Here is a 15,077-nt window from a genome sequence, read left to right on the forward strand (position 1 = left end):
TCCATCTTCTGTTGCAGCCTGTGCTCTTGGTCGTGGTTTCCAGTTTACTCGAAAGGGTCCCCAGAGCTCTTGGGGATCCTCCTGTGAAGGTCACCACCTGCTCACCTGTGTAATTTGTTTTTGCTGTTTCGGTACTCCTTCACCAAGGTGAGGCTTGGACGCTCATAAAATTTCCTGTATTTGTAATATCTGTTTTACTATGTCTGTTGTGGGAATCTCTTCTGCTCTCATCTTGATGTTATTGAAAGCCAGTATGGCACTTTGTGTACCACCTACTGGTTAGATTATACAGTGTGGGTACTACTTAAATGCCATTCTTTTTCTCTCGGTTTGCTCTCCAGTCTTTGGTACCCCACACCATTCATGGCTTTAGGTTACCAACTGAGCTGCCCTTCTCTGAGATTGCTTCTCCCTGGGCAGTTTATCACCTTTGTTATGGTGGAGGTTTACTCCACAATTCTCCCTTCACGCCACCATCCCTCCTCCATGTTTCCTGTTGTCTTCATATGCTTAGGCCATCAAACATGTTAGTTGTAGAAACATGTTCCTGGGCACAGTGAGTTGAACCTGGCATCCTGGCTGAATAAACAATTTGCAGCAGTGAATGGAAAGGGCTCTCGTTTTTTTGTGCAGTTTTAACTTCTCTTTCTAAAAGTCTGCTGTGACTCGAGTTTCACTCAAAGTGTAAATTATTGGACTACTAGTCAGTGTTTAAATTTTTTTTTAGCAATATTTTAACCCTTTCCGAACTCTACCGGTGCTGGTGTGTGACACTGCCTCCAGGAGCTGCACAATCACTGTGTTTCTAGCCTGGACCTCTATCCTCACGGCACTCAGTCTGTACCGTGACCGAAAAGTCTATATTAGGTAAAAAGTCATTTTATTGACCCTAATTCTTCTGCACCAAAATCTTCAAAAATATTCTAATTTAGCAATATGTTTCTTCAAAATATTTGTTCACGTAACTGAAACCTTTCTTTTGCTCAATACATTTGGAGTTATTACTCTACATCATGGGCAACACCTGCCAACATATAATTAACTCATGAGGTTTACTAACAGGATATTTCATTCAAACTTGTTTTATAAAACGAATTGATAATTAAATATGAAATCAATGCAGTTGTCAACGATCAAATCAGTTACCTATTCAGATTCATGTTCATCTGCGTGCTGGACATTCTGGAGACTAGTATCCACCATTGTGCTCAGCAGTTCCTGCTGGATTGTTCCCATGAGGCACAGGGTCAAGACTGATTTGTATATAGCTGGGTATGAACTGAGGTGGTGAAGTGAGCTAAAGAATGATGATGGATTTAATCCAGATCTGTGACTGGGGGTGAGTGTCTGAAAAGTTTCAGTGCTCCGTCCATTATCTCCTTGTGTTTGCTCAGCGGTCGTGGGAAGCAAATTTAAGACTACGCTTCTCTTTATTATAAGTATTTGTGATTATCAGTTTCTCTGTTAATCATCACTACTTCCAATACTTGTAATGTATTATGATGGAACTCTTTAGAATGTCTTACTACAGAGGATTATTTATTGCCTGTTAGAATCTTGCTTTTATGACCGGTTCACCAGACTTGATGGTTCTCGTTGTGTTTCATTTGTGCAGCAATCCGCAGGGTCATTTTAAGCAATATATACAATATTTTTGATTGCATGTCACAAATCATATGAACTTTTTATTTCCTTTGTGTGGATAACAAACTTACTGCGTTGGAAAGATAATATTGTAGAGAGAACACAGTACGCTTTTGTTTTTTTGTGGTTGGTTGTAACAACTCCTTTTTAGGTCTCGCGCTGCCGCCAACGAGAAACTATTGTTGCCGTGATGCCTCTCAAGGGAGACAGACTGGGGCACGCGCAGCGATCGGGGTCTGTGGACGCGCTTCTGAGACGCGCTTGCGCAGACGCGCACACACACAGACGCGCACACCCTGCCGCTGCCAACTCCCCCAACCCCCCCCCCCTCACCGCATCCGCGGCTCCCTAACGCGCGCACGCACACACCTTGCCACCGGGATGCCTTTCAAGGGAGACAGACCGAAGCCGCACTGTTCGAAATTTACAGAATATATTGGCATTGTCAACAAATGGCAGCTTGCGGGTGAACAATAGGGTATGGGGGGAGGATTAGTCTCTGCACTATGTGGTGCACACTGGAGATTAGTAAATTATATAACGATGGTGTGGTTATAGGATGGCTATGGGTACACACCCTTTAAAATTAGTGTTACGTACAGTACGATTGCATGTGCACACCCTCTTATTATCATGGTGAAACTACACTGCACAGCGATTCAGCGCGAAGCGCTGCTGCCAACGAGAACTATTGTTGCCGTGATGCCTCTCAAGGGAGACAGACCGGGGCACGCGCAGCGATCGGGGTCTGTGGATGTGCTTCTGAGACGCACATGCACGCACGCACGCACACACCCCGCCGCTGACGACCCCCCCCCTCACCGCATCCGCAGCTGCTTAATGCGCGCGCGCACACACCTCGCCACCGAGATGCCTCTCAAGGGAGACAGACCGAAGCCGCACTGTTCGAAATTTACAGATTATATTGGCATTGTCAGCAAATGGCAGCTTGCGGGTGAATGATAGGGTATTGGGGGGGGGGGGATTAGTCTCTGCACTATGTGGTGCACAATGGAGATTAGTAAATTATATAACGATGGTGTGGGTATAGGATGGCTATGGGTACACACCCTTTAAAATTAGTGTTGCGTACAGTACGATTGCATGTGCGCACCCTCTTATTATTATGGTGAAACTACACTGCACACCCTTTATTTTCATGTACGAATAGACATCAGCACAACCTATATTATGTATGCTGGTACTATATGTTCATCTTAAAAATAATAGTTCAAAATGTACAAAAGAAATGCACTGATGCTTATTCTTCCAGCTGAGGAGGCAAAATCATGATGCGACGGCAGGCTCTTGCAACACGCATGGAACATGCTTGGAGTAAACAAAATCATGTTACCTCGCTACAGAAACAACTGAGATTTTGGAAAGAGGCTGCAGGACGGAGAGAATATTCTGGCCACAAAACAGGATTACACACAACTATCCCATATGACTGCAGCTGCTCCACTGAAGACCACTCCCAGCGATGACCCCCCCCCCCCCCCCGCCCCACACTCATCACGCCGCCCCTAAGACACACAGCCGCGCCACTCCCACCATGACAGTCTCTGTCTCTCCTCACCTGCTGTCACCCTGCAGCGGCGGCTCCTGCAGACAGCCACTGCACACCTCCATCGCCGCAGCCGGTCACTGCTGCACCAGCCGCTCCCCTTCACTCCCAATCCATAGCAGCTGCCTGGCTGGCCCAGCCTCGTAGGTGTCCCGCCCCCAACTTCCGGCTTCCGGGAACGAACGAACTACAGCTCCCGGCGTACCTTGGGTCTACAGCTTCCGGCACACACTGCGAGTGCTGCCTGCGAGCTCATCAGGCCCCGCCCACTGCCTGCAGATTTTTGTAATAGGGTGACCAGATTCTCAAAACAACAAGCATTTGCAATGCAATAGGTCTCGCTGTTACACGAGTTAAAGCTATTGGCATTGTAAATGACAATGCCTTTTATTTATGTTTTGAAAACAAAAATAAAAGGCATTGTTATTTGCAATGTCAATAGCTCAAAGTCACGTAAATGCGAGACCTATTGCATTGCAAATGCTTGTTATAATGTTTGTGTCCATTAGCCTGACTCTCAAATTGCCTGATCTTTGATTTGCATAAAGATGTGGTAGGCACAGAGAAAGTAGTCCAAGTTAGAAACCCTCTGGTGTTTTAGTCAACCATACTGACAATCCTTGTTAACGTCGCTAACCTCTAAAAGGCAGCCAGCTTTAGATACAAAGGCTCTGCCCCAAACACTTATTTTTAAATGCAGTTCTAATAACACCCTTGTTTTGCTGTAGTTTGATCACGTCTATTGATTCCCAAGTTTAACAATTGCTTCAAGTTCTATTTAATAATGTTTTTGATTTAAAAAAAAAAAAAGCCAATCTAATAGTTATTCTCTGCATCGGTAGCCCTCCAAATATGCTTGATCCCCCTTTTTTAATGCTCCAGAACATTTTATTATAGTTCGCTACATAATCCATTATGCATTTTGTTATGATTAACAAGTGTTTGTTGACTGCTTTTCTAGGATTGCTTGATGCTTCTAGTATGATGCCAAAATGCAGCAGCAGCTGTTCATGAGGATAGAGGGGGTTGGTAGGAGAGTGCTCAGCAGCCAGATGTTCTGGAACAATGCCATCCTCGTTTATGCATGTCCTCTAGCTAGAGGGCATCCGTACAGTACATGAGGGTGATAAAAGGCTTGTAGTACTACACATAACCTCTGCCTTTTCAGTTACATTTGGAGTAGTCTAGCATAAAAAGCGTAGGCACCAATAATACAGATAATACTTAAGTTAATCACGCTACAAAGTGATTATTTCATCCTTCAACTACGTTTTTTTACTGGAAGAACACTTGGATTTTCCCACAAAGACATCTGAGAATGACTTTTGACTGTCCGGATATAATTTCTAGGCATCTAAGAACAATGACCCTTTACATCGGTAAAGTCAGGGAAATAATTTTTTTTCTCGGTCTGAAGTAAACTCTTGCTGTGTATACATAAACAGAGTGAAATTTGGGTCAGACTTCTTCAGCCATTATCTTGTTTGAGCATCCTTCATGTCTTTGCTCAATGAGCAGGCCTTCACTTTTTAGGTCTCGCCTTGCTATCGCGTAAGCGATCTCAAAGCGAGACTATTGTAAGGGGCTCCCAAAAGTGCTCCGTAAAGCGGATTGCATGGCGAGCACACGCACAATCACGCGCATCGTGCCGCCATGCAATCCGTTTGGCATCGCACTTCAAAGGGTCCACTCCCCCGCCTGGAATGCGCTCCCCTGCCCCCGCCAAGCACGCGCCACGCTCCGTCAGGCTTGTCTTTTTTTTTTTAAGATGCTGCAGTTGCATTATTTCTTAAATACATTGTGCTTTACAGATTGCTGCCCAAACACAGCACCCTGGGTTAAAGGAAGTGTGATTTTTAATATCTTCTGGTGCCGGTCCTGTCTTTGCACTGTTTACCATTTCATGAGTAATAATGTTATGGTTCTTCTCTATAAATGTGTGCGGAGCAACCTCATGCTCCAAAACGTGATTCCATAAGTCATGATTTGTACGTTTTAATTTAGCTTAATGGCGAATCTTGTAGACATGACACGCTCGATTTAGACTGTCTCAGGCCAAGATCATATAAAATGCACCAGCACTGGACTGGATGCTGTGTATTGAACCCCCCACCTCGGCCATGTCCCGCGGCAAGCGATTTCGGCCCTCACCAAGCACCGCATGAACAGCACACAGGAGATTCCAACACCAGCCTAACACATTAACAGCCACTAACTATCCACACACTGCCATCGTGACACATAGAACAGATGTTAGCAGCTCATATCAGCGTATGTTCCGCAAAACGGCCCATTGTTGTAAGTGGAATGAGGGCCTTCCTAGTCCAGCAGTGGCAAAGTCTGCACACGGGCCTAGAGAATTTTTTTTTTTAATAGTTTTTTTATAGCGCGAACTTTAACCGAAGGTATCGGAGCGCTTTACATGTTGCGTTACAGATGGACATATTCATTTTTTTTTTGTTAGGCAGGGAGAGATTAAGTGATTTGACCAGAATCACAGAATGTTGAGCCTCCCTGCTTAGACTCGAACCCAGTTCCCCAGCTTCTAAAGCTTTCCCTGAGGGACCGCTGACAATTAGCAGCTGGATCGGATGTGACAAGCACAAGACTGGCAAAAAGGATGCGTTCTACCATCGAAGTATCGCAAAAGAAATATAGGTTCCCAACACGAAAAAAATGCACAGAGCATTATTACACAATGCACGTTTTAACAGATACCCTTGTCCAGGCTCGTAGCTTTCAGCTAATAATGGGTGTATAAGCAACGGCATGATTGGATTCGTAGTGTCCTCTGCCCGTTAAAAATGGTCCCTGCACGTACCAGTTCTGCTTATGCCTGAACTTCACTGATGGGAAGTCACCCCACATGTATGCGGCTCATGTTTTTCAAGTTCATGCCCATCCAGTCCAAGTTTCCTCTTTGCATTCTTGTACTTGTAGTGCTGATTTTATAATAGGACTACGACTCCCAGAATGCATAGAAAAAGCACGGTCGGGATGTGGCACTGCCCCAGGAGTTTAGTGAACTTGAGACACTGCTCATCACATGGGGCCAGACACCATCCTGTACATAAGGACGTATGCAGCAGGCAGTATACAGAAATGTCTCTCCCATGTCGGGCCCTGGAAGCTCGTTTAATCCAGGTAATTTATGGGCTTCCTAGTTCTAGCATTCCATCCCGTATTTTAGGACAGTCAAATTACTCTTGAATTCAAACAGCAGATAGTACATCGAAAAATACTAGAATTTAAACAGAAAAACACACAAGATAGATGGATGTCTCGCAGTTGATAAGAGCAGCTTTGGGGGTGAGAGTCACACATATGCTTTGATACGTCCCAGTTTGCTGACAGGTTTGTCTGGTTAATAGCCACCAGCAAAGTTGCATTCTGGGAGTTGTGGAATCACTCTTAGCATTTTTTTTGTTGTTGCAGTTTTGTGTAGCGCAAAATCGACCCGCAGGAATCAAAGCTAGGCCCCCTCACCTCCACTGCATCCACCGCCCGGAAAACAAAAGATCCCCGATAAAGACCCCCGGTCTGGGTGCCCGTCTGGTATTGCAGCGCCGACCTGACAAGGGACAGGCTCATATGATGAAGCATGACACCTAGCTTGCTGGGTGTGTGAGAGCCCTAGTTCCGACAAGGGGAACTCCCCCTTCTTTGCATACACATCAGTGGTTTTCATTGACTCGCTCATCTCTACAGCTTCCCTAGCCTAAATCACAGAGGAACTTTGTACTCTTGTTGTGCACGTCCTTCTGGGGCATGTACGCTGGACCTCGGTAAACTTGCCCCCCTGTCCCTCTTTTGTTTGATTAAGACCATTGGTTCCCAAACATTTTGGAACCTGAACCCAATTTTTAGAACAACTGACATTCACGACCCACCTACCTTTGATGGACATGCTCACTTTGCCACTGTATTCAAGCTAGCCTGGCTGATTAGGGCTGTTAGCCCGAAACCGGTCCTAGGATGCTTGTTGCCGGTCCAGTGAAGACCTGTCTTGGCAGTTCGGGCTGGACTGTTCCCATGAGGCACAGGGTCAAGACTGATTTGCATATGGCTGGGTCCAAACTGTGTCTGAAATAGGGTGGCAAAGTGAGCTAAAGAACGATGATAGATTCAACCCAGATCTGTGACTGGGGGTGAGAGTCTGAAAAGTTTCAGTGCTCCGTCCATAATCTCCTTGTGTTTGCTTTGTTCACCCCAAGTTGGCAGGGCATGCCCAGACGTGGCTCCCTTTGCCACTAGATTTAATGCTAGCTGATGAGGGCTGTTAACCCGAAACCGGTCGCAGGATGCTTGTTTCCGGTCCAGAGAAGACCTGGCTTGGCAGTTCGGGCTGGACTGTTCCCATGAGGCACAGGGTCAAGACTGATTTGCATATGGCTGGGTCCAAACTGTGTCTGAAATAGGGTGGCAAAGTGAGCTAAAGAACGATGATAGATTCAACCCAGATCTGTGACTGGGGGTGAGAGTCTGAAAAGTTTCAGTGCTCCGTCCATAATCTCCTTGTGTTTGCTTTTTGAAAACATATTTTATTGTGTCAATTTGACTGTCACAGCGCAGGGCTCTGCACTCCAGAGACGTCTGCCATATTCATCATACATATACCGGCAAGCAAATGACAGATATATGTTAAAACATAAGATAAACAAGTAAAAAGGGGGGTAAAATCACGATGTATACCAAATGCATATTTGAAAACACTTAGTATCCCCTCCCTGAACTCCCCCCTCCCTCCCCCAACTCCCTTGTGATCGCACTCCTGCCGCCTAATTTTGCTCTCCCACTCCCACCAACTATATATCCCACCCTCATGGTCCGTACCCCCACGTGCTCCCTCTGTGGCCACTAGACCCTACTAGCCACTACCCCAACGCACGGGTCTCCTCCTCCACCGGCGGCTCTAACCATATTCCTCGATAGTCTGCCCACCTTTTCCAGATCTTGTAATGTTTGCGTGGGCACCCCCTGGCCTCAAAGACGGGCTGCTCCAGTCTCATACAAAAATCTAATCCATTCTTCCATACTGTCATGGACAGGGCTTGTGCAGCCTTCCACTTCCTAGCAATATCTCGCTTAACCAGCATAAACCCCAACAACCTAAGGTGTCGTTTATAAATATTACCCCCTATGCCTTCCATGACATGAAGTATAGCCAGCCGCGGCGATCGGGGGAGCTCCCACCCCAGCACCTCCGAAAGACATGCCAACACTCCCCTCCAAAACCGATCTAATGACGTGCACTGCCATATTGTGTGCAGAAATGTGCCCTCCTCCCTACCACACCGCAGACACTCCGGGTCCACAATCATCCTTGTGTTTGCTTTTTTAACGTAACTAAAGCATCATGTGTTAGCACATTTGTCATTTACAAAAAGCACATTTTCACCACGAACTTTGCACAGACCTACAGTTTTACTGAGTTAAACTATATAGCATACCACGATCAAATGATAATGTGTGAAAATGATGGTTCTGTGAATAATTATTTTTGGTAGTCGGCATTTAAAGTGTTTTTATTTTGTTTTGATCCTATTGAAATCTGTTTCCAGCACACTTTAATGTTTTATAAAAAACACATACTTCATTTTTGCTTTCCTGACTGTAGAATGCATACGGTTCATTTACTGGCATTTACATTTGTGTGCTGCCAAAAAACTACATCCTAAACTTGTCACATAATTTACTCTAAAAACTCCTCTCACTATGCAGTCAAATAAAAGTAAACACCAGTCCCATTCTAAATGAATAAGCAGCATCTTGTCAGAAGACATAGCCTGACATTTGACCTCTTCTGTTGAAGAACTCCAAATGTGACAAGTTAAACACATAATTTAAAGCATTCTTATTTATTGCTTCGAGTTTCCCGACTCACCAAAAATCAGCTTGGGACCCACAGTGTGGGAAACACTGGGTTAGACTTTTCTTGTACTGTAGTTTGCATGCATAAGAGCATAGCTATATAAACATGCAAAAAGGTCAGACAGATGTGTTTATGTTGGTTGATGGATGCAGGCTTCTCTTCTTGGGTCTTGCCTAAGATAGTGCATACTTTCTCTTGCAAGAACTGTTGTTCCCTTACAGTGGGCTTAGAGGCTGCCCATAGTGTACCATTGGTTGGCTTTATTGTCCCTCTTAATTGCTTACTTCTTTTTAAGCTGGTTTCATAGGATTTCCCTCCTTTTCTTCAGTTTGTCCCTCCTCTGATCATGGACGCGTTATTGTGCTTTAGACTGCTTGCTTTTCTAGGTGCTCATTTTTTAGGTCTCGCCTGAGCCAGCGCATGCATTGCTCTGGCGATACTTTTAGTAAGTGGGCTTCAAAAAGCCGACCACAGCTTTTTGCGTGGCCTAGAGCATGCGGTTACGTGCACAGTTACGAGCACAGGCGCCATCTGGCTTTCCTGTCTCGTCATGGCTCATTAAGTGCATCGCTCGCGGGCATCCTTACAGCCTACGATCACTTTCATGGCCGCGCGGCTAGTGCTTGCTTTTATTTCCTTATAGCGCGCGCCTCCTCGCTCTCATCTCTGCCCGTCATTGCTTCTGGCGCCTGTCACTCCGTCTGAGCACACTCGCTGAGCGTAATGGGCATCCGCTTTTAAGCAATGCTTGTTTTATTTGCCGATTGCTTTGGTGTTAAAATAAAAAAAGTATATTGTCATTGTATATGTGGCAACATGCTCCATAATTTGTATTTTCTTGTCCCATAATTTTGCCATTCTTGCCACACAATGTTTTTTAAATGCCGCAAACCTTGTGTGGGGCCCTTATAACACTTTTGGGCACACTCAAAAGGGAGATGTTACGGAGACAATTTACCATCCCCAAACTCATTCCTGGACGTGGTCGCCTATCGCCACCTGCAGGCCAAAACTATCATTTGTGTGCTGTAATCGTATGTAATCGCCACAAGAAAGATCTGAATGGCGTCTGTTGATAGGGTTGAATGTGTGATTTTAATGAGTTCTGCCTACAAAAGGTATTCCCTGTTCTTGTTTCCAAACATCCTCTCTTCATTCTTCACTGGTTTATGTCACCCTTCCATGTTCCGTTCCTTAGTTCCTTCTTACAAGTACGCTCCCTCGCTTTCTAACACTCTTCTCCGTCGCCACCGTGTTTCTTAATTTCCAGCCTGTCGTTCCCCTTTCTCATTTTCTATCCTGCTCTGTCACCATCTCTCTTCCCCCTTAGACCTACCATCTTATCTTCGGTTTCATCCTTTTCTTTATTGGGGTATGTCTTCTTTGTTTTTTGATGCGCTCCTGAACTATTTTCTGTCCCTGTCGACCCAATCTACTGCTCTTTCACACACTCGCATGAAGTGCCTTTTCTCACCCTTTCCTGCTCCCTTGACATCTTTCTCTCCCCTCTTAGACCCCTTGTTCTCCTCCCCTCTTAGACTCCTTGTTCTCACTGATCTTTTTCATTCCAGACTCTCTTCCCTTGCTCACGGGCTCCCCCCACTTTTCCTCCCTTCACTCTCCTAGAATCTCCGCTCCATATGTGAATGAGCCAGGACATCATACATGGTCTCACTAGCTCCTCCTTTTCTCATTGCTTTCCCTATCTTCTCAACCTCGGCTCTCTTCATACTTTGCCCCGTCTCCACCTTTTGTCTTTTTCATTCCAGTTTCCTGCCACTTTGTCCCCCTTAACATCTCCTGCTTATCACTCTTCTGAACCCTTCTTCTCCCTGGTCCTGTTTCTACTTTGTGCTTTCTTCGCCCCCTTTTCTACCTCACTTCACCTTCCTCTCGGACCCTCTTCTTCTCCTCTTTCCCTTTCCTATTTTTATATCTGCATTGCCCTTTTCCATCACTCACTCCCTTACGTTGTCGCCTACCTCTCTCCCACTTTGTCTACCCTCTTCTGACCGCTTCTTTCGTCACACCTTTCTTCCTCTTTATAGCCCATCTCTTTATCCTGCCTGTCTTTCATATTCTGCCATATTTTTCCTTTTTTACATTACTTTCCCGTGCTCCGATCATTCTCCTTTGATAAATTCCTTATTGTCTTGCACACTCAGCCCCCTCTTCCCTTACCAATCCTACCTCTCTTTCATCTATTAGCACCTCGCCATGACACTTCTCTCCCACCTACTCCATCTTCAATGACATCACTTCATTTCAAGAACCTTTGATGTTCCTAAACACACCTTGCCCTCAGCCCACTCCCTCACCCACCCCCCCCCTCGCTCTCTATACTCTTACTTCACTTCCTGTCACTCTCTCCCTCCTGCTCCTTCTCACTTTCCTTTGATGTTCCTAAACACACCTTGCCCTCAGCCCACTCCCTCACCCAACCCCCCTCGCTCTCTATACACTCTTACTTCACTTCCTGTCACTCTCTCCCTCCTGCTCCTTCTCACCTTCCTCTGACTCTCCATCTGTCCTGTTCTCTACCTGCCCCGCCCTCTCAAGCCTCTCTTCAACAGTCAAAGCCTTCTCTTTCTCCCCCCTCTCTCGCTCTTGAACCCCCACCCCCTTACACAGATATCTAAGGCTCAGAAATCCATTTCTGGGGAACGTTGGTAAATTGTAATTGCATTTATATAACACTTACTACCTTTGACGAGGTGCTGAAGCGCTTTACCCTGGGCAGCATGTTGCTACCGAACCCAAGGTTAGTGGCTAGTCATGTTATTGGGGTTAGTTTAGTGACTCAAGCAACTATTCCATGCATTCACTACAATTTCCTTGGGGTAGATTAAATAAATAGCAGTTGGGTGTTAACATTAGTGAGGTGGGGGAGTGGTTGAGGTATGTGAGTTGATGCAGATGTTTATTGGGATTCTTCATGCTGATGTTTGGTGGGATAGATAAAATATAGATGAATGCAGATATTCTGAACCCTTTCCATGTTACAAGCAATAGGCAGTTCTGGGGTACAGCTTCCTTGTCCTAGCCTCATCGCAGCCCTGGGCCCTTTGTGCAGCAAACCACTCACTGGTGTTGTTTGAAGACCTAAACCTTTCCATCAAATAGAAAACAAGCATTGGCATAGCCAATAGGTCTTGCCTTTGGGACCTTATAAGTGTTTAGCGATGCAACAATTGATGTTGTTGCACCAAGGATATTGTGCTGCATAACTAAATACTTCTAAGGTCCCAAAAGCGAGACCTGTTGGCTATGCCAATGCTAGTTCTTTTTGTTGAAGTGCTCTACGAAAGTGTGTGCGGGTTTTCCAGCTCTCTCCTTCATGTACTTCTCCCCCAAGTACTTTAGTCCTTCGTGTTCCTCCCTGCCCATCCAAGTCAGTGTGCTGCCTCAACCCCTGTTCCATAACCACTGTTGTCATTTTGCTTCCCCAACCCCTCTCCCCACCTTCTGTTGTCAGTGTGCTTCCTGCGACCTCTTTCGCCTACCCTTTATCTGTGTGTTTTCTCAGCCTCTTGTGCCCACCCCACCCTCTATGGTTTGTGTGCTTGCCCCAGCAGCTCCCACCTACCCTCTGCTGCTCATATGGACCTCTCTCCCCTCTTCCCTCACCACATCCTTCTTTACTGTCCTCCCTCTGTGTTGCCTTTCCTCCAACCCGCTTCCCCACTTTGAAGTGGATTTGGAGACGAAAAGACAACACAGGAGGAGGACAGGAAAAAAGGATGCAGGTTGGGCAGAGGACTGGTAAGAGAGATGGGGGAGCCCACTGCCAAAATAATAATTTTAAAATGAGTTCTATTTCGAGGGCCAGCATTAATTTTTCTTTAAAAAAACACTTTAGCACACGACAGCTTGTCATAGTGCTCTTTTTATAAAAAGATATTTTTTACAAATGCTTTTTCTCAGTAGTTTGATAGAGATGTAATTAGTTCTTATGACCACTCTCTATAAAGAGTGCGCCTCAAAAAAAGATAAATTGATTCCTCAATGGTGTTCCCTCGTGCAGTTTCTACTTGAGCTCTGGAAAACTAATAAGACCTTAAGAATAGTATGAGTCCCTTTCCCAACAGTAATGTTTTTTTTTTTTTTTTTTTTTTTGGTCGTAAGACATTTATTATGAACAAATGAAACAGATGACATACACTGCGTCACGCCAACAACCCGGAGGCAGGCCGCTATAGGGTAAATTATACAAAGATTACACAGAAATATCTCTGAGGCCTACATCCGGCCAATGGTACCGGCAGAGGTGAGCTTAAGGTATAATAAAAGTCTACAGTTCGTATTGTACATCTTTTAGCGAGTAAACGGTCTTACTTTTGACCCAGTGCTGCTTCCAGCTGAAAGGTAGCGAAAATCAACAAATCCGCCCACAAATAAGCAGCGGTCATCCGCCCACTTCAGCAGACTATAAAAGGGATGTGTCGGTCAGCACCTTGTTTCCCCCAACAGGACCCCCCAACAACTAAACCAAAAACATCAAACAAAGGTGCAAGTACTTGGAAAACAGCTATGTTGAGAGCGGGTGCGGGAAGGTATCTTAGCTGTGTGCGACTTAGCGAGGGAAGGGCGGGGCGGGGGGCAGGGGGAGAGGGGCGGCAAATTATCCACAGTGGGACCAGGAGGGCAGAGGGGGGGGGGGGGGGCAGTGGACTCCGGGCAGGTCATTGGAGTCAGTAACCGCCAAAGCTTGCGGCTGAGCAGTGCCCAATAGCCCAAGTGCGGGGCAGCGGGACCTCTAACGCTAGTTTACGCAGCGCGCTCCCTCAGCCCATGTCGTCGGAAACGCTGGTAGCGCGCGAGGTGTCGGCGGAGTCAGGGGCCGCGCGTCCTGTAGTCCACTGTATAAACGGGCCCCATATGTCAATGGGTCTGGAAGCGGTGGGCATGGTCTCCCAGTAGTTCGCCAGCTGAGTGTGGCCGTAAGTCACATCACTGATCCAGCTTTCGAGCGTGGGGAGGGCCGGTCTGCCCCAGTGCATAGCTATCTGCCGTTTGGCGTATAACAGGAGTAGTGCATGTAGTTTCCTGTCGCAGGGCTCAGTGCGCTTAACATACCCCAGCAAACCCAGCAGTGGAGATGGGGAGTCGTTCCTCTGTACGATTTGATTTATGGCGTTGAAGACCCCCGACCAGTATGCCTCCAGCTTGGGGCAGCTCCAAGCTACATGTAGAAAGGTGGCATCGTCACCCCCACATTTCCAGCAAGCGGCATCTTCGCGGATCCCCATGCGGCGTAGCAGTGTCGGAGTGCGGTAATATCTGTGTAGGAATTTGAAGTGTATAAGCCGCAATCGGTAACTCGGTGATAGAGCTGTGAGTTGAGCGCAGCAATACCCCCATGCATCATCCGGCAGCTGATCCCCCAGGTCTTCAGCCCAGGCGGACTCGGCCGTGGCTACTGTCACCGGGGCTTGTTCCTGCATGCAGTTATACAATCTGGACACCAGCTTTTTAGGAGAAGGTCTTGAGAGCAAGTCTTGCAGGGCGGCTAGTGCGCAAGGCTCGTCCGGGAATCCCTGTCCCATTTTCTTGCAGGATTCCCTAAGGGAATGATATAGTAATTTGTCCGCAAACGTGCAAGGTTGGTCATCCCCATCCGCAGGCATCTCGAAAAATGAGCCATCTGGATATATGTCCGCGAAAGTGAGTAGCCTATTCCCACGGATAGTGAGGACTTCACCTCTTGCCGTCAAACAGGGCAGCATCGGGTTGCCCCTGAGAGGAACCGCAGGCGCATAGAGCAGGGAGAGACCAGCTCGCTTCCGAAGCTCGCGCCAGGACCAGCGGATCATTTCCACCGTGTCCACCTCACGCGACGGGCACGTAACCGCTCCGTATAATGCCACTCGTAATGGCGAGGGGGCGACCACTGCAAGCTCCACCGCCACATGCGGCTGGTAGGGGGCTGGGTAGGCCCAGAAATGAAGGAATTGAGCTTGTGCACAAAGCGAATAGAGCTTCAAGTCCGGGGCC

General features: G+C 46.6%; 2 protein-coding genes across 4 annotated transcripts in view; one reads left to right on the plus strand and one right to left on the minus strand.

Moving 5' to 3' along the window:
- The window catches only part of STRADB (STE20 related adaptor beta), a 390,751-nt gene that overhangs the window by 185,895 nt on the left and 189,779 nt on the right, over positions 1–15,077 (minus strand). The gene's annotated exons all lie outside the window — the stretch shown is intronic.
- The window catches only part of TRAK2 (trafficking kinesin protein 2), a 376,229-nt gene that overhangs the window by 27,578 nt on the left and 333,574 nt on the right, over positions 1–15,077 (plus strand). The window contains exon 1 of one of the 3 annotated variants that reach the window (XM_085648988.1): positions 128–147. The exons of the other annotated variants lie outside the window; for them this stretch is intronic. The gene's annotated coding sequence lies outside the window, so the exon portion shown is untranslated. Of the gene's footprint in view, positions 1–127; positions 148–15,077 lie in introns of those variants that run through there. 3 annotated transcript variants of the gene reach the window in all.

This window comes from Triturus cristatus, chromosome 3_2 (genome assembly GCF_964204655.1).
Source record: "Triturus cristatus chromosome 3_2, aTriCri1.1, whole genome shotgun sequence".
Lineage (NCBI taxonomy): Eukaryota > Metazoa > Chordata > Amphibia > Caudata > Salamandridae > Triturus > Triturus cristatus.